Here is an 18,340-nt window from a genome sequence, read left to right on the forward strand (position 1 = left end):
CTTCTTCTTCAACATATATTTTTTTGTTCCTTGTCTCAGTATCTCTCCCTCATTCTGTGGCTTTATTCGCCGCCTCTTGTTCTTCGTCTTCCCTAAGGTTAGGCTTCTCATTCTTCAACTCCCCTGTGTCGCGTCCAACAATGGAGCCCAAGAGTAATTTATTCACAATTCCACTGACTTCTCACCGTGATGATCATCTTGGAAGTCTCATCTCTCGTCTTCTTCCTTTTCAACTCTTCTTCGTCTCAGACTGTGCCCTGTCTCTTGTTGTTCTTACATTTATTTCGGGGCCTCAACAAAAATTGAGTCTGCGAGTCACACAGACCGAAAACCGAAAAAAAACAGGGGGAGACTGGGGAAGGAGTGAGACCATCATCATCGTGATCAGCTTCAGAGTTTAATACAAAAAAAGGTGTATATACATATAGAAAATTGTGAAGAAAAAAGAGATAAACGTAAACCAGAGCTGAGGAGGCATCCAACTAATGTTTACTCGTTACGATTCGATGCGCGCGCAAGATTTTTTCTTTCATTATTTTTACTTTTATTGCTATATTTTATTATTTTTCATTTCGTTTTCATCTCTCTTGTGTTTTTCATCATCACTGACGAAAAATGTTTCACCGAAAAAGATGTGACAGGGCAAAAGCAAATATATTTGGCGGGAAGCTGGATTCATATTACAGTAGACTCTCTCTCAATCGGGCATAGGGTGGAGTCTACACTTATGGATGCTATACACTTATGGACAGCGTGAAAAAATCTCGAGTTTTTACGTAAAACAGATTTCGAAAAGTTATAAAATTATTAGTTTATGATCTAATTAACACTTTTTTTATTTTTCGGAATCTGTTTAGTGTAATAACTTAAGATTTTTGCGTTGTCCATAAGTGTATATAGCATCCATAAGTGTAGATTTCACCCTATGGGGCAAAATGTCATCCAAATTATCGAGAGATTTGAGCATCAATATCATTATAAATTCTACAAAAAGCGCTCAAATTTTAAGAATCACGATAAAACAAGGAGAAATACAGTGAATTTGAACAAAATTTCTTTAAAATCAAGCGTGAAGGATAAGTAAACAAATATAAAAAATGATATCCTATAATAATTTTAGAACATAATCACATAAACTTAAAGCTACTTATCGTAGATACGAGTGACTTAGAACTCCAGAGGTGACTTTAAAACCCTGCCTTTCGGAAACTTTTCTTTAATTCTAGTTCTTAAAAATGCTTGTTCAAAGACTATAAGGGCATTTGAGAATGATTTGAAGATCATCCGTAAGTGTTATAATTAAAGGTACGCTTACGAAAAGCAGCGGTGCAGAGTCACTCGCATCTACGGTACACGAGTTGCAGACTAAAGATTTAATTTGGTTAAAGATTCTGGATTTGTAATCTGAAAGTAGGACTATTGAAATTAAGCTTTGAATTACTGATTCAAAGCTTGTCCAAGAATCTCTCTTATTACCAAGAAAATATCTTGACCGTAACGGGTTTTCGGAAATTAAAACTTTCCGAATTTATTCCGAATTTTTCATTTCTGAATTTCCACATGATTTAAAGAAATTCAGGCTCCTAACGATATTTTAAAACCTTCAGGAATACTTTAATACAAGAATAAGAAAAATAAAAATCAAAAAAATTATTTAACAAGGGTAACTGTACCAAATTTCGGCATAGTTGCACGTAAAACGGTCTTTAAACTAAAGGTTTAGTGCAGTTCCCGAAGGTCTCAAAATCTTAAATACCGATTAAATAAAATTTTAAGTTAAATTTTACCAAAAAAAATCGTGATTGATAAGAAATTTGGGAAGTTAATCCAGATTAGATGTGAAGCTTACATAAGCGCCAAAGTCTTAAGTTTGAAATGTAATATTTTAATTAAAAATTGAAATTTTCAGTTACTTGTAGATAGTTTATCATCTTTGTTTTCTTTATAATCATTCTTAAAACATTTTAAAATTAATAAAAATATAGACGTAACTTTGGGTAATATTTCGGCCAGCTTGATTCTTATAGTTCCTTGCCCTTCCGGAATTTTCAAAAGTCTTTTTCACATTATCTCGTTCGTAGAAACGACATTTCTTGGTAAATATTCAATTAAATATTCAATGAATATTTAATAATAGAACTCAAAAAAGCGAGGAAACATTGTCAGAACTTCACCACAGCTAAATGAGACTGAAGTAAACACAAAGTTCTGTCATATTTCACTCTGAAGTTTCAACTAAGCAATTTTAACTTAAATCATATTCAAAACTGAATGAATTTAGTGTTAAAGTCTTCGAAAAAGAACAAATATTTAAATAGATTTCATTATTTATAAAATATTCGAATAAAAATCAATATTTTTAATTCAATTCAATTTGAAGTTTATTTCTTGCCTAAAGATACAATGCTGTTCCTATTTAAGGCTATACAAAACTCATTATAAGTTTTAATTTTGTTTAGATTTGTGTGATATTTGATTTACATAAGTTCAATTACAGTGTTTTTTTTTTAATTTCTTTAGTGTGTATTCTTCAGAATTCCTTTTTAATTTTATAGAAAGGCTATTGTAATTAACTATTGAGTTGAATGAAATAGATTTAGTACCATATTTTGTAGTCCTAGGTCGAATATTTATTATATCTCCCTGTCTTCTACTATTTTGTGCAAGTTCTAATAAATTATATTGTGTGTGGATTAATTTGTGTTTTATTTTGTGAATGTGTAATATTTGTTGTACTTTAATCAATTTATTTTTAGTGTCCAATTTTACCCTCAAAGTGTCCAAATTTAGAAACTATCCAAAACAGGGGGGTGACATTAGCTCCGAAAAATGCGACCAGTTCTAGTGTAATTTTTTCCTGTTTTCGTACACATTTCACGAGATATCTTCAAAACTACGTAGATTGCCAATTTGGGGTTTTCGGTTGCCTCTTCGTTATAAAATTGGCTTTTATTTTGTATTAGTATTTTTTGCTAATTAATTCTACAATGACAGAAAACAGCTAATAAACTCAAAAGTTTTTTCGGCGCGATAGAGACATATGGGAAACATAGGAAATGTGATGCCCCTGGTCCAAAATTACGAGCTTTTCCCCTATATAACCAATTTGTTATCACGAACATGACAAATTTACGAAACTTGCTGGTCATTCAAAGACCTTTCAGTTGCACTTAAGATAGTTAAAATCCATTCAGTAGAACAGGAGATATAATCAGTTAAGTATCAAAATTGGAAAAATGAGCTTGCCTAAATCGCAGGCGTCAAAGCAAGTTTTTGACGCACAATTTGAAAAAAATCTAAGTAAATTTGTTTAGGTAAAAAAAATCGTGTTTAAGATCACAAAAAACTACTAAATTTGATTGATTACATTATTGCTTTCCTCGCCTTAGGGTCAAGCGAGCTGAAGACTAGAAGAAGTCGGACCCTCCTCCATTATGTGATATATTTTAATGAGTCATCTTAGTGCTTTTCCATCTCTTCTCGTGCTTCTCCCTGCTGGTTCTCAACTTTTGGTTCTCTTTTTTTTGGGCTGAGAGAGAGGAAAAACCGGAGGAGATTGGACGAAGGAGCATTGGAAGAAGAGAACAAAGTTGAATGATTGGACGAGATGAAGTGCACAAAGGGACTGAGTCTGTCGAATGGAAATCTCTTTCGTGGGTGAATAAGAGAGATTCACCCTCAAGTTCCCAATTTCGCTTTTCCATCCACGCCCAATAAATTTTACATCCCCGTGACGCCCACTTTCCACGCGTCCAATTTTGTCACTGACCATTCCGGGGAAATGTCCCATGGGGCTCCCCCAAAGAATCAAAGATTAGAAGGTGAGAACAGTTTAATATGAAGAAAAAAGGGGGAAAATTCCATATAAAATAACGTGGGGAGAAAATTATTCATGTCACTCCCATACACATCATTCTTTTCACCATTTAAATTGTGTTGATAGTGGCCAAGACTGTGGCATTAATATGGAAATACTTTTCAACACATTTATCACGATTTGTCATTAAATAATGGCACATTGAAACAATAACAATTTTAATGTTCTTTTCTAGACCAAAAATTACCACATATTATCTCTCTCACACTAAAGACACCTTAACAACTAATATCCCCCCTCCCAAGTACATAAATTTTGAGCAGAGAGAAAAGAAAAATGCCTCCAACCTTTATGAAAAATGTTGACGATACTTTTTTTCAAAACTCGCGCAAATTTTTGCTTTGGAAGACGTTTCCCAATTAGCAACTGGCTCTTTGAGTGTTTTTTTTCTTTTGCTTCTTTGGGGTAGGGAGAGGAAATAGTGAAATTAAAAATTTTAATTTGCAACACTCAATCGACATTCAGGTGTTTTGAGCACAGAAAAGAGCACCTGGGGAGGGTATTAATATGAAATTTAGTGTGAGTAAATCACGAAATTTACATCAATTTACTGATGGATTTATTGATGGAATATTTTGCACTTAGGAAGTGATTTTTTAGATAAAATTAAGTGATGCAATAAGATGTGTTGAAACCTCAATCCTTGAGATACTTTATTAATATATTAATTTTGGTATAGTATCAAGTTCTTCTTCAAACTGGAGTACTGGGAGTATTCACAATTTCAAGATCTTTCCGTCAATTTTGAGATTAAGAACGCTTAAAGATTTAGATTAAATATTTAAGCCCTTGTTATCCTTTTTAGATCAGGAAAATTTCATGAAATCAAAATTCATACTTTTCTTTCTTAAATGGTCTCTATCTGTATACATTGGGAGCAGTTTTCGTCAAAAAATATTGCTTTTTTTTAAAGCATCTTGTCTGGACTGCTAGAGGTGAAAACATCAAAATTCTGTCAAAAAATGCAATTTTTGACGAAAATTGCATTTTTTGATTTGATTTGAACAAAAGCAATTTTTGATAAAAATAGCTCCAAATATGTAGAGGCCTTAAGTGTAAAGACCTTAAGTGTAAAGGCTTTAACGTTTTTCATTATGGCTTCACTCAAAAATGGATTGAACTAAATCGAATTTGTTATGACTTTCAAAAGAAGAAGAAGAAGAAGAGTACGGAAGAGTCCGATAGTATGCAAAACGTCTGAGAAATAAAGAGATGTGAATTTTAATTTCATTTAATTTTCTCAATCTAAAAGGTGTGCCAGAGCCAATTATATCAAAATGAGAGGATTAGAAGTCAGTATTATCTCAATAAAGATTTATAATAATTATGCTCAATCCACAGGATTGATCTTAATCACGAATTACGTCAAAATTGAAGGGTTTGTTTATAATTTTCAAACAAGATCAAGACCAAAATCAAAAGAATTCAATATGATATTCAGACACCGATAACATTCGAACTATTTGTTTAAAAATCCATTTTTCTAATTTTTCGCATTTCATTTCGTATTTTTCGTATTTTTTGATAAATTGAAAACCCAAAACCTTAAACGCTAAGTGGGGTTACATTGTGCTGCGGCTACATTAAAAGCTCTCTTTTCGCATATTTCTAAAAGAAATTTGACCTAACCATAATTTAATTCAGTTTAATTGTTTCTCTACCCAAATTACATTACGTTGAAGCCCAGCTTCAATTCGCAATATGTGATAAAATAGCGTTTTCAATGTATCACCAGGTCAAAATAGCCTTATATTCCCCTATCATAATCTCAATATGATGTTCTCAAAAAAGAAACTAGATTTTATTTTAAATAAATCATTATTAACGAATTTAGAACATGGATTGCGGATTAACACTGGAGGGACCTCCTTAAACAGGAATTAACAAATCATTTATTCTTAAATGACAAACCAATAAACTTGAATTATTTTCAAAATTTAAAAACAAAACATATTTCACTTAATTTCTTTTATAAGAAATGCTTAAGACCTTATTATTTTTATCTTTAGTATACCTTTGGTCAACTAATTGAGACCCCTGATTGATTTTAAACAAAAAAATTATTTGTACGATCTGAAATAATTATGAAATATTGTATCGCAGTTTAAACCTAAATAAATTTAAAAAAAGAATAAGCAAAATATACACTATGCGAAAAAACAAAAAAAAATTGTTAACCCTTTAAAGATGAGTGGGACACTAGTGTCCTGAAGAAAAAAGATTTTCTTTTTAATTTTAGAAAGTTATTTTGTCCTCTAATTAGTCTGAACAATGTTTTTATTATTCGGACAACGCTCTCCCATTCGTCCTTTAAAAGTTAAACAACTAATTTTTAAATTGAGGGTCAGTCGTGGTGCACTTAGTAAGAGCGTTCGACTCTAAGGCAGTGAGATTCCCTACTCGACTGTCACAGTTGTGAGTTTGAGTCCCGCCCGGTACTAAAGATTAAAGCGTCTGGAGGGACATATTCCTCATAAACATTGAAAACCGAATAAAAATTGTAAACAGTACAATATACAAAATGGCATTAAAAGTCCGGTATACCAAAATAAAATAAATAATTTTTGAATTTTAGTTTTTAAAGTTTTTGGAGTTGTTTCTTAATTTCGAAATTTAAAAATTAAAAATATCGTTTTTTGTCGATTTTATAATTTCAAAACCGGATATTTTTTCGATCTTGATACATTTTTTGTTCGGGTGATAAAGGCCTATGACGTCATCTTAAAAAATGGTTAAATATTGTACAAAATCTTAAATAGTGATGAAATGTTGTTGAAAGACTCGAGCGTATATAATATTAATATTAATAAAGAAAATAAATAAAAAAAATATAAACACTTTAAGCTGTAATCTAAAGGAATCTTAAAAAAATAATTACGAAAACTATCGTTTACGGCAAAAAATACGGTAAGAAATTTTCATATATTTATTTAAAAATATATTATTCTTAAAGTCCTTTAAATTATAGATATAAACAGTTTAGCAACATCAAGATAACAGAAGAAAAAATAGATTTTTGTTTAGTTGGTATATCAAAATCTTGAAGTTTTCTTCACTCCTAATCTTTATATTGAAATAGAACTTGAAACTAGATAGATACTTGCAAAAAAATGTGATTCTATTTTTAATTGTTATCTCTTGAAATATAAAATTACTTGTAAACAGTATAAAAGGGATAAAACATTGCATTTTTTCTAAAAAGAGTTAAAATTTATTATTTAAAAATAAAATAATAAAAAATGATTAATGCCAGATTTTAGAGTTTTCTCGTAAAAAATTGCCTAGATGATCAGTGGATTTTTGTAAAGTGTAAAAAGTAATCCTGACATGACAAAAAAATTTTAAAAAAAGCAAGAAATATAAAAATTAACTACCATTGCAGAAATATTTCTCTTGATTCTCTGTCTTGATTTTATTTTGCAAATCTTAAATTTACAAATTAAAACACAATTTAGATTAATCTAGTGCCGAGATCAAAGGTTTCTTATTTTAAGTCAAAAATAAATTCATTGCAAGTTTACCTGTAAATTTTAAAAATTAAATAAGATTGTTGAGAATCTCAGAAACAGGTTTCGAAGGTGCTCTGTGACCTTTCTTGAAATAAGTTTAAGATAAATTTGTTGTCTTTTAACAAGACATTTAACGAAATTTTAAGGTTAAAGGTAATAGATCTTAATCGAAAAATTGAAATCAGTATGAAAAGTCGAGTTAAAGATCTAAGATCAAAAGATTTATGACAGAATTAAACAAAAAAATTGCAAATTTTTGGCTTCTATCGTAGAAAATAGATCTAGGGTAAGTGTATCAAATTTCGGTAGGGGAATGTAGGCATGGTTCGCACAGATTGAACCTTCAAACGCTGCGAATTTTCTCTTTGTTTGCAAAGAGCTGGGTATTCCATTTCTCATCTCGTCTTGTGAGGTTAATAATCAACTATCGTTTGGGTAAGATATGGCGACCTAATTCTTTGCAAACAAAGAGAAAATTCGCAACGTTTGAAGGTTCACTCTGTGCGAACCATGCCTACATTCCCCTATAGTTAAACTTCTTAACTCTTGTTACTTCTTTTTAAGGAGTGTTGCTTGGAACCTTAGTCTTTTGTTTTCTTTATAATAATTTTTAATACACTTTAAAATTAATAAAAATATAGACACAACTTTGGGCAATATTTCGGACACATTGATTCTCATAGTTCCTTGCCTTTCCGGAATTCTTCCAAATTGTTTTTCACATCATCTCGTTCCTAGGGACGACATTTTTTGCTTTTTTTTACATATAATAGCGTTTAGAGAATGAAAAAAACAAAAAAAAAATGGGATTCTGAGAAACTAAGGAAGTGGCCGAAATTGCAAGCTGGACGAATATTGGTACAATACAATCCTGTCCCCCTATAATTAAATACGAAAAATAATAGAAGAAATAGAACATGACAAGGGTCAACTATTTTTCAGAAGTTGAATCGTAAATCCTAATTGCAAGATAAAATCAAGAATTTCAACAGAAATTTTTTATAACCCTTAGATAACTCTTCAAGATCTTCATAAAAAAATCAAATCATATAATCTTCAAAGTATTTTTTAGAATTTCATAACTGACTAAATTATTACAAAATTTTTCTTAGTTCAATATTTTAGATTTAATTCTGAGATAAATTAAAATAGAAATCTATAAAACTCATCATAAACCAACCCCACTCTCCCCTACCTTGTGAATTTTGCCATACGCTACAACGTTAGCAAAAATTCTGCTTTAATTTATTTCTTTGGGCGTAATTGGAGGTGTTTCAGCATAAAAAAAATAATATTGGAAGATTTTGTGAAATGAAACGCAGAAAATTGATAGAAGAGATCCAAACAAAGGAAAAATATTCTGATGTTTTCTAAATAATTCCAATTAGGTTCTCTCATTCGTCTTATACCATTGTATGGTATCCCTTATCTTGGTCAGACGACAAAAAGCCCCACTTTTCAATCACAATCTTTGGTTTTAGCGCGAGATACAAAGAGAGAGTGAGAAAAAATGTGATGAAATTAATTTTTTGAAAGAATATTATGGTTTCGTGGTTTTGACCACGATAGCTGGACACTATCATCCTGATGTTTTATCGGATGATTTCCTCATTTTCACTGGGAAATGGCATTTAAGGGAATTTGGGGGTTTGAATAGGATATTTGGTTCACTTTTTGGTATTTTGGTTTAAAAATTAGCCCCACTTTCCCCTATTTACGCTTAATCTTTTTTTTCTAAAATGGGATATGGGAAAAACTCCTGAGATCATCATTTGTGATCAGAGATAAAGAGGCAAAAAGCATATAGAAAATAAACTTTATGATATCATATTTCAATAAATCGATCGATTCAGAACTTACCAAATCCCAAAAGCTGATAAGAAGAAAATGCAATAAAACTCCAAATGCAGGGAAAATCTTGAAACTATACGGAGTTTCTCTGGAGCTTATTGCAGTTTCAAGTGTGAAAAATTCCTCCTTATCTTGTCACAAAGTGCATCACTATCGACATTTTCAAGCTCCAAACTCATTTGTTAGCACAAAGATTCGATCAAAGGTGTTTCAATCAGTCTTCACTTTTCTTTGCAAACAACACTTCAGTCCTTTTTTTTAAAAATTGTTTTTAGTCCTGAATTTTTGCACAAGTTAACATGATTAACTTTTTTTTTAAAGCACTTGTTGAAGGCACTTTGCTGCTCAGAAGGATGTTTTTTTAAGGTTTTATCCTCTGGAGATGTCTGTCGATAATCTTAAAAGTTTATCCGCAAAACAAACCAATCACTTTTCTCACAATCAGATAAAAATCCCAAAAAAAAAAACAATTATTGTCAAATCAGAACACTTGATGGGCTAAAAGGGTTTTCACACAAAAATTGCAAAAAAAAAACCAGGAGGATGATCCTCCTGGGGACACAAGGTGCACAGTGTAAAAACAAATTTGGTAGAGACTGAGTCAAGTGAGAAGTCCAAGGAGATATTGGCGCAAAAAAAACGGTTCCGCGGACAAGGCACGAGATGTTTCTCCTCCAAAGGTCTTGGGAGATGTGAACACTGGAGAATGAAGTTCTCTTTGCACCGCTTGAGCCAGTGCGCGGCTTCTGGTGTGTATCTTTTTGGGCTCCCTGGACGCGCGCGAGAGTATTCGCAGCTTGGAAGCAGAGAAATCCATCCACTACTACAATCTCACCTCCCAGTCATCAATTTCCTCACGTCCACTTGGCAATGCTCGCGAAGGTGAGCATAGGCCCATACCACCACAATCCCAGCCACTAACACTGTCTCTCTCTCCTCCGGAGAGGCCCCCAAAGAAAACTCTTTTGTTGGGAATATTGTTAGTTCTTTTTTTCCTGCTCTTCTTCTTCGGCTCTCTCAGGGCCCTCGTGTTCTCTCTCTCGCTCTGTGATTATCTCCTCAGCCCAGGGCTCTTCTCTCGCACTACCGCACTCATGGTTGGTCTCTTTCTACCTCATCCAGACCCCAAATCCATCTCTCCCTGTCCCTCGACCATCTCACTCTTGCCACTGTCTGTCTCTGATGAGTTCCGGTGAATTTCTGGCGTGAGAGACAAAGAGGAGATAAACACCCCAATACACACACAAATCCCAGGTGAGAGAAGAAAATTTTTTGATTGAGAGGGGAGATCCTCGCACACAGTCACAGTGGGGCCAGGTGAAAAATTTTCAGAAGGAGCAGCAGCCGCAACATTCAGAAGTGGGATGATCGACTAAGTCAATATGGTATATCTTCCGTGGAAAATCACGCATTTCCTCTCCAAGAGATCAATGACGTGATTCACCTTTTTGGGTGAAATCCGATGACTCTGTGAGGAAGAGGTGAGAGAACGGAAGTTGCACGGGATCCCGGTGGAATGACCATATGGCGCTGCGATATAGTTTCTCAGATCGATTGTCAAGAAGTGTCGGAGAGAAATCGAGAGGATGTTGACGCAGAGTGACCAGACGACATAGTCACTGGGACAGATTTGGCCATAAACCAAATTACGATAAACCCAAATTCAACCGCTTGATTTTTTGTAGAGGAGGCTAGGGTAGTTCACGCAACTGATTTATTTTGAAATCAAATTTGTTGAATGATTATGAACCGAAACTAATCAAATTCAAGTGACAGACTCGTTAGGGAGAAATTGGGAACCTTTGAACTGGGGTAGCATGACCTGTGGTTCATTTCAAGAAATTTGAAGCATCAGACTATCTGGGTCAAATTCATTAAAAATATTCCATTGAAAATCTGTGAGGTATTAAAAATCTGAAGGAGCTCAAGAATGCTCTCAATTGCCCATTGAGCGAATTGTGAAAAAAACTTTTCATGAATCGGTCTAAAATATGCCTAAGGCACACATTTCTGATACAAAGAATAATGGCTCCAGCACACCTTTTAGATCAGGAAAATTTCATGCAATCGAAATTCGAAACCCTTTCTTTCTCACATGTTTGGTATATGACTATCTCATTCTTTCGCATACCAAATTCGATTGAGCTAAATTGAATTTGGAGTGATGTTTAAGAGAAGAAGAAGAGTGCGAGAGAATGAGATAGACATATGCAAAACATGTGAGAAAGAAGGGGATCCGAATTTCGACTTTATGAAATTTTCCTGATCTAAAAGGTGTGCCGGAGCCATAAGGAATCAAGTTCAAATTATTAAAATCGTTCTAATTGGTTAGATTACTTTCATTTTATTGCTCGAACTCAAAGCGAGAGAGCAGTTATATAACCGACTGTTTTTTCAACTTGTCACCGGCCAGGAGCTTAAAAGGTAACAGATATCAACTTACGGTTTTCAATGACCCCCAATAAAAAAGGCTAAAATGATTTTGGTAAGTAAGTAAAAAATTCACTTGGTAAGTAAAATATCAAAATTGATAAGTAAAAAAATCAATTTTGGTAAGTAAAAAATTAGGTTCGGTAAGTAAAATGTTGGAATGGTAAGTACAGTAGACTCTCGCAAATTCAGCTCTTTTAAGATCAGGCTACTTTTTAATTCGGGCTGCGGTTATATTTTAAAAAAGTTTGTTGTCATTTTTCAAGTTTGATTATGATTATCAAATGAATCAAATATGCTCAAATTTGGCATGGTTTGTCTTGTTTTGATGTGATTTTGCATTATTGAGGGATTTTCATGTAATTTACGTTATATATGAGTGTGCAAATTCAATATCTATATGCACATGAATAAAAAATCGTTGCATTTCAAAAAGTTTGTCGCCCGAATTAGGCAATCGATAAACGAAATAGACAGTAACCAGTTGTGACTGATTACTTTCAAAAATTTGACCTCTGTTGTATTCTAGTTCAACTGAATCAAACCAAAAGAAAGAAGCACATTACCATGGACCAAACTTAATCAAATATGGTCTTGAGATCTAAAGCGGTCTTCAGATCTAAAGCGGTCTTCAGACTAAGGGTTTAGCCCAATTATCGAAGACCTCAAAATCACAAATAAAAAGCAATTTTATTAGTTCAACAGAATCTAATGAACCATTTGGTCTGATTATCCAATCCTAAGTTAAAATTTTCCAAAAAATCTTGACTGATAAGGAATTAGAGAAGTTAAACTATGGCTTAGTCTTAGGTCTGAAGCTTGTATAAGATTTAGCCATATGGCTTAACTCCTGCTCTTGTCAGACAAGATTTTTTAAAAAGTTGTCGTTTAGGATTGGATATTAAATTAATAATGTTTTATATTTTGAACAATCAGTAAAATTGCTTGTAATTTAGATTTTTACGAGCTTCCCGAACTGGGTTAAACCTCAAATCTGAAGACGGTTTCAGAGTCAGTGGGCATCTCATTTACAGGGTTGATGTTCGGAATTCGGAGTGACGTCTTACTTACAAAGTGGTCCTGTATATTTCCCAAATCTAATAAAGTTCTTGTGAGGTGCAGACAAACACAATAAGTAGGTAACGCATAAAGTAAATCAGAATGGTATGTGATACATGAATTATTATTAATCGTATCGAGATATTTATTACAAGGTAATCATTTTTTACAATGCGTTATATCCCGTGTTGGAAGAATCTGCGAAGTCCATTGTAGACCGCCCAGGAGCGCCTTCCCGTAGTATGGTGAATGCTTCTTCCATGCTCCCGGAGTTGTTGGGCGAGGCGGTGCATTTTTATTACGTTATATCACAGTGAAAATGTCTTTTTCTAAACATTCAGATCTTTGCACCGGGCGGGACTCGAACTCACAACAGTGAATCGAGCCAGGGAATCGATCCGCCCAAGAGTCAACGGTCTTGCCTATTGCGCCACTGATTCCCCATGAATAATGATACATATGATACATGAATAATAATTTTAAAGCGAAAACACTGTGCAACATAACCAATGCTTTTCCTTAATGTTTTTTAATGTTCCTTAATATTGCACCAATTATTTATACAGAATTGTATAATTCTAAATACATTATCGTAAATTTGAGCTTCAATAGTGTAATATTTAAATTTTTATCTTAAACTAGCAAGTATTGTAGGGGAAAATGCTCATGCTTTGTATGATCCCGAACTTTCTAATGACTAAATTTGTCTTATGTGTCTCAATAAATGTGACCCATCGCATCCAGAAACATAGAAAAAATTTAGTCATTATGAAGCTTGAGGCTATTTTAATTTAATTATCTTTTAACTTTAATCATACAGTCAACTAATTAAAGTGTAATATTTAGACAAATAAAAATATGTAATAAAACTATATTTAAAACACTAACTGATTTTTTGAAAAATTTTTATATAAGGTAAAGTGCCCTCAAGTCGACCGGTTCCTCAATTCGACCGGTAGAGTTATGTATTCAATGTATTTATATTTGCACGAATATTTTGTGTATGATCTAACATTAAAAAGTCAATTATTCCATAAATAAATACGAATCAGTAAACAATTTTATAGAAATTCACCATTGAAACATTCAAACATTGACCACTGGTCGACTCGAGGGCACTTTACCTAAATTATATTTTAAAAGTAAAAAACAGTTATCACTGATTATTACATTAGAATTTTTCATAAAATTCTTTATTTTCAACAATCCAAGCTGAGAGATACAAGAATGCAAAAAAATTAGTCTAAAAATCGTTTTCAAAAATTTATTTTATTAAAATTTAATGTTAAACTATTAATTTCTAAAAAAAATATTTTTTTCCAATTGTCATATCATCTGAAACAATGGACTTTTTCGATGTTATTTTATATTGTTCCAGTTTTCAGCATAAGCTGATCGTTTTCCTTTTTTGCTTTACTGCAAGAACTCCACAGGAATAGTGAAGGGGTCGTATTTTGGTAGAATTTTGGAAATCTGAAGTTTCGAGTTTTTTGGCGTCATGTTGCTTGTCCGTCTGTGCATTCAGCTGTTGCCAGATCTAGAGGACAAACGGTTAGAGGTACTGACTTGAGATTGTCAGGAGACCCCCCATAAATGGACCAAAAGATCGTTAGCATGCCCCTTATTTTCCCCCAACCCCTTGCCACCCCCTCCAAAACCATGGATTTTTTGGGGGCTTGTTCGAAAACGCGTGGTGTGATTTTATTTCATTTTTGGATAATATTTTAGACAGATTACACGGGCTAACATTTTGTCCATAAACGTAAATTCCATTGGATCATTCCCAATATGATCTTTTCGAGGACAAGAGTTAAAAAGGTCCAGGAAGCGTGTTGATATTCTCCGTATGGTATCTTATTGATCTCGTTGGAAAGGTCTTGGAATCTTCGATAAATCGAACAATCAGTTTTAACCGAAATTAAAATTATATTATGCCTAAGGTGTATTTTGGACAATTTTTTTGAGTGATTTATAAATCGGTTCATATCGGTTGTGAACCGGTTATCAACCGATAAGTACTTTTTGTCCGAAAATCATTTTAATTACTTTTAGAACTATTTTTTGGGGGATTTTTAGAGTGATTTATTAATCGGTTTAAATCGGTTGAGAACCGGTAAACAGTAAATAATGCAAAAGTACTTTTGTGTTCGAGGACACAAATATCGAGTCTATTTCACTAACTAAAATAATGCGCATTTGGCATTTCTAGATTTTCGTACTCATATGAAAAACTCCCGAATAGCAGAATGTGCCCCCAATAAGGGAATTTTGTAACAGCATGACAATGTCACGTAACAAATTAATTTTTTTATGCGGTAAATTACGAAAAACTAATTAAAAATCCGACTCATGTCAGGTATTGAGAGCTCCATAGAGCTGCTTATAATGGTCATTAGATGGACGCTTTGCTTTAATTTTGTCCTACTCCAGAATTTACCATGGAAGTTTCTCATATGACATTGTCATATAGTTACAAAATTCCCGTACAGGTGTGACAATTATCAAGGATTCTAGTTCGTACGGTAGTTTTCAGAGGTTTGAGTAAGATATACAGTAAGATATTCATTATGTCATATGACAAAGTCACTGGGACAACGAGATTCTCTATCATAGGTGAGAATAATCTGGTGTGAAATGTATAACAATTTAATATACATTTTTAATTTAGCTAATGGGAACTTTGATCTAACGATGTCTCTTATTTGCAAAGCTTCTGCGCTATTTTGTCAATAATTGTAGTATGAGAATTCTCGTATGACAATTCTCATTACTTTGCAGAATCTACTAAAAACATACTTTTTAAGAATATGCAGCGTGATAGGATAAAATCAAGTTAATGTAAATGATCCCTGAATGTGGGGGTATTCTACAACATAAAGTCACTATCTCTCACTGTTTGGCCCCTATTTTGGTAAGGGTTGAATGGATAAATACGGTGATGTAATTTCTCGAGAAATACATACCACGATCGTTATACTAACTCAACATAGGACCCTTTCGAGATTGAGGGATGGAAGAATCAAAATTCCCATAGAAAAATAAATGATCTCTATATAATTGCTCTTTCTTTGCAAAGTTCGAGCAATAAAAGATGGTTATGGGAATTTTTCAAGGGCGCCCAAAAAATTGATGGACAGTGTTTATGGAACAAAACTGGTATCTCTTCTCTTCCTCCCGTTGTCTCTTGAGACTCTGGCTCTTTCTCTGGCCCATAAACTTGCCTCTGTTTGTTAATTTTTGTGGATTTTAGTTACAGCACATGTTGCTGGACTTTAAGGTGGTGAGGGAAAAATTTTCTTCTTCCCAAAATCTTATGAGCAAGGTGTCCGTTATGGGAAAAACAGGTAGAGAAATATTTCCATGTCAACTTTAAAGAGACTTTTGAGCATCATGTGCCCAAACGTGACTAATATTTTCGATATGGAACTAGAAATCTTGGAGTAAAATTTTTATCAATTTTTGCAAATTCCACTTGAGAAAGACATTCGACTCATTTGAGATTCTTCACGTCAACTTTAACCGAGACATTTGAACTTTAGCTCGCGCACAAATGGTCTGAATTTCATTAGGAAGAATGGTATAAATAGAAGAATTGAGAATTGTGAGGTTGAAGAATCATTTCCGGATATCATTTGAATTGTCTTTTTATTTACTATCAATGGATTCATTTGAATATATTAAGAAAACAGCATTATCATAGAAAAGTCTTGGGTTAAAGTTTGGAAATAACCATTCAAGGGATCTCGGATGTTTTCTAGCAAGTCAAAATTTAAATTTAATTTATAAAAACACTAATAGCATAATGAATTCTTTGCTTTTGCAACCCTTAACCCCTTCAGGACTAGTGAGTGGGTCACCGGTAACATAAGACATTGTAAAAAATCTCAACTGAAAAACAAAAACCAATAAAAATTATTTCACCCTTTTAATTAAAAAGTCAAGGAAAAATCCTTTTTTAAAAAGTATTTTTTTCTATCATTTTGTCTATCCGATTTCTCGAACATAGCTTTGTCAAGAAACTTTTGACCGATAACTTTTAAAAATAAAAATAATTGTTTGGTACTACCCCAATTGGTTCCAAATTATAATTTTGCATATAGATTTTCTTTTTAAAAGTGTGTTACCTTGGTTTCCTTATTCTATTCTAAACGTACCTATCTTTGAATATTTTTTTGGTCTTGAAGTAATCATATTTGATATAATTCATATAATCATATATGGTAACGTGTGGTATTTTGGGACACTTTTTAACATTTTTAAATTTAAAAAAGCTTAACGACATCTCAAATAATTTTTTTCTTTGTTGATACAAATATTTATGTTCCTTATGCTATCCAGAATAAGATTCTTATATAAATATGTTAAACAATGCATTATTTTTTATACAAAATAGCAAAAAATGTAAAGAAGTAAGAGTGGTATATTTCGGGACAGACAAAAATCGCTATTATGCAAATAAATTTCACCGAGTCTGATTATTTACCTTTAAGTAGAGGTTCTAAACTTCACTCTTTCATAAAAATTTTGTTTAAATTTCACTTTTAAAGTGACTTAAATTGAAAAATACTGAGCACTGTTTGTGTTGACATCTGAAAAATTGATCACACTGAAGGTCTTGTAAAAAGTGAAATGTGACACTAACAGTTCACGCTTTAAATTGAATAAAATTTTAGAAGTTTTATGTTTGTCTGATACGTAAAGAGCTTAATATTTCATATAGGGTAAAGTTATATAAGTTGGTCATAGTGTTACGAGTTGGACAATTCGGCGGTACAAGTTGGACATGGCTTTTTTCTTGATAAATACAGTACAGAATTTGTTTTTAAGCACAAGGAACCAAAATATAAAACTAAAGCCTTAAAAATATACAAATAAAAATGAAGTACTAAATTTATCTAGAAAAAAGCCCTGTCCAAATTGTACCACATTACCCTAGAACTTAAAAATAATTAGAAAACAAATATTTATAGGATTTTTTATGTGTCCCAAAATACCCATATCATGTCCCGAAAAGCATCTTGTCAGAAATACCACACGTTACCCTATTGCAAATGTTACCTTAATTGTGAAAAACCCTTTCTTGGACTTCCATGTACGTAAATTCAAGACATTTTAGGAGAAATTCGGAATAAAAAATTGCGCGTTGGTCCCATTTCTGTACAAAAATCCAAAAATCCAGAAGTAAAGATCTGTTGGATAACCCTTCTGGACGAGGGGGAGAAGAAACTGAAAATGTTTCATGGAACGAAGAAGTCAACTTTCCAAAAATTTGTGGTCATTGGTTAAAGGTGGACAAGGTAATCATGGTTGAGAAACTCGTACTTGTTCCCATATAATCACATTGTATTCCCGCGAAATCATCTCAGTGCTTCCTCCATCTGTCTCATCTCCCCATTGTCTCGACTTTCATCCCGCCGTCTCTGAGCGTCTCCCGAGATCGAGTGACATCCCTAACCCTGGACAATGTCAGCAGTAAAAAATACAAAATTCGTTGTTCTTGTAAAGATGGGTCATCTCTTGTGTGCTGAGTACCATTGAGATGTTCCAGCAAAACCCGACACACAATTTCACATTAATTTGTTCATCATTCTCATCTTGCGTCTTCTCGGCATTA

General features: G+C 33.0%; 1 protein-coding gene across 2 annotated transcripts in view; it reads right to left on the reverse strand.

Moving 5' to 3' along the window:
• LOC129806026 (ras-responsive element-binding protein 1) overlaps window positions 1-10,458 on the reverse strand; it is a 65,866-nt gene extending 55,408 nt beyond the window's left edge. Inside the window, exon 1 of one of the 2 annotated variants that reach the window (XM_055854324.1) lies at window positions 9,247-10,458. The gene's annotated coding sequence lies outside the window, so the exon portion shown is untranslated. The remainder of the gene's footprint in view (window positions 1-9,246) is intronic. The other variant, XM_055854323.1, reaches the window with a different exon arrangement.
• Window positions 10,459-18,340: the final 7,882 nt, after the last annotated feature.

Source organism: Phlebotomus papatasi, chromosome 3 (genome assembly GCF_024763615.1).
Source record: "Phlebotomus papatasi isolate M1 chromosome 3, Ppap_2.1, whole genome shotgun sequence".
NCBI classification, from domain to species: Eukaryota; Metazoa; Arthropoda; class Insecta; order Diptera; family Psychodidae; genus Phlebotomus; species Phlebotomus papatasi.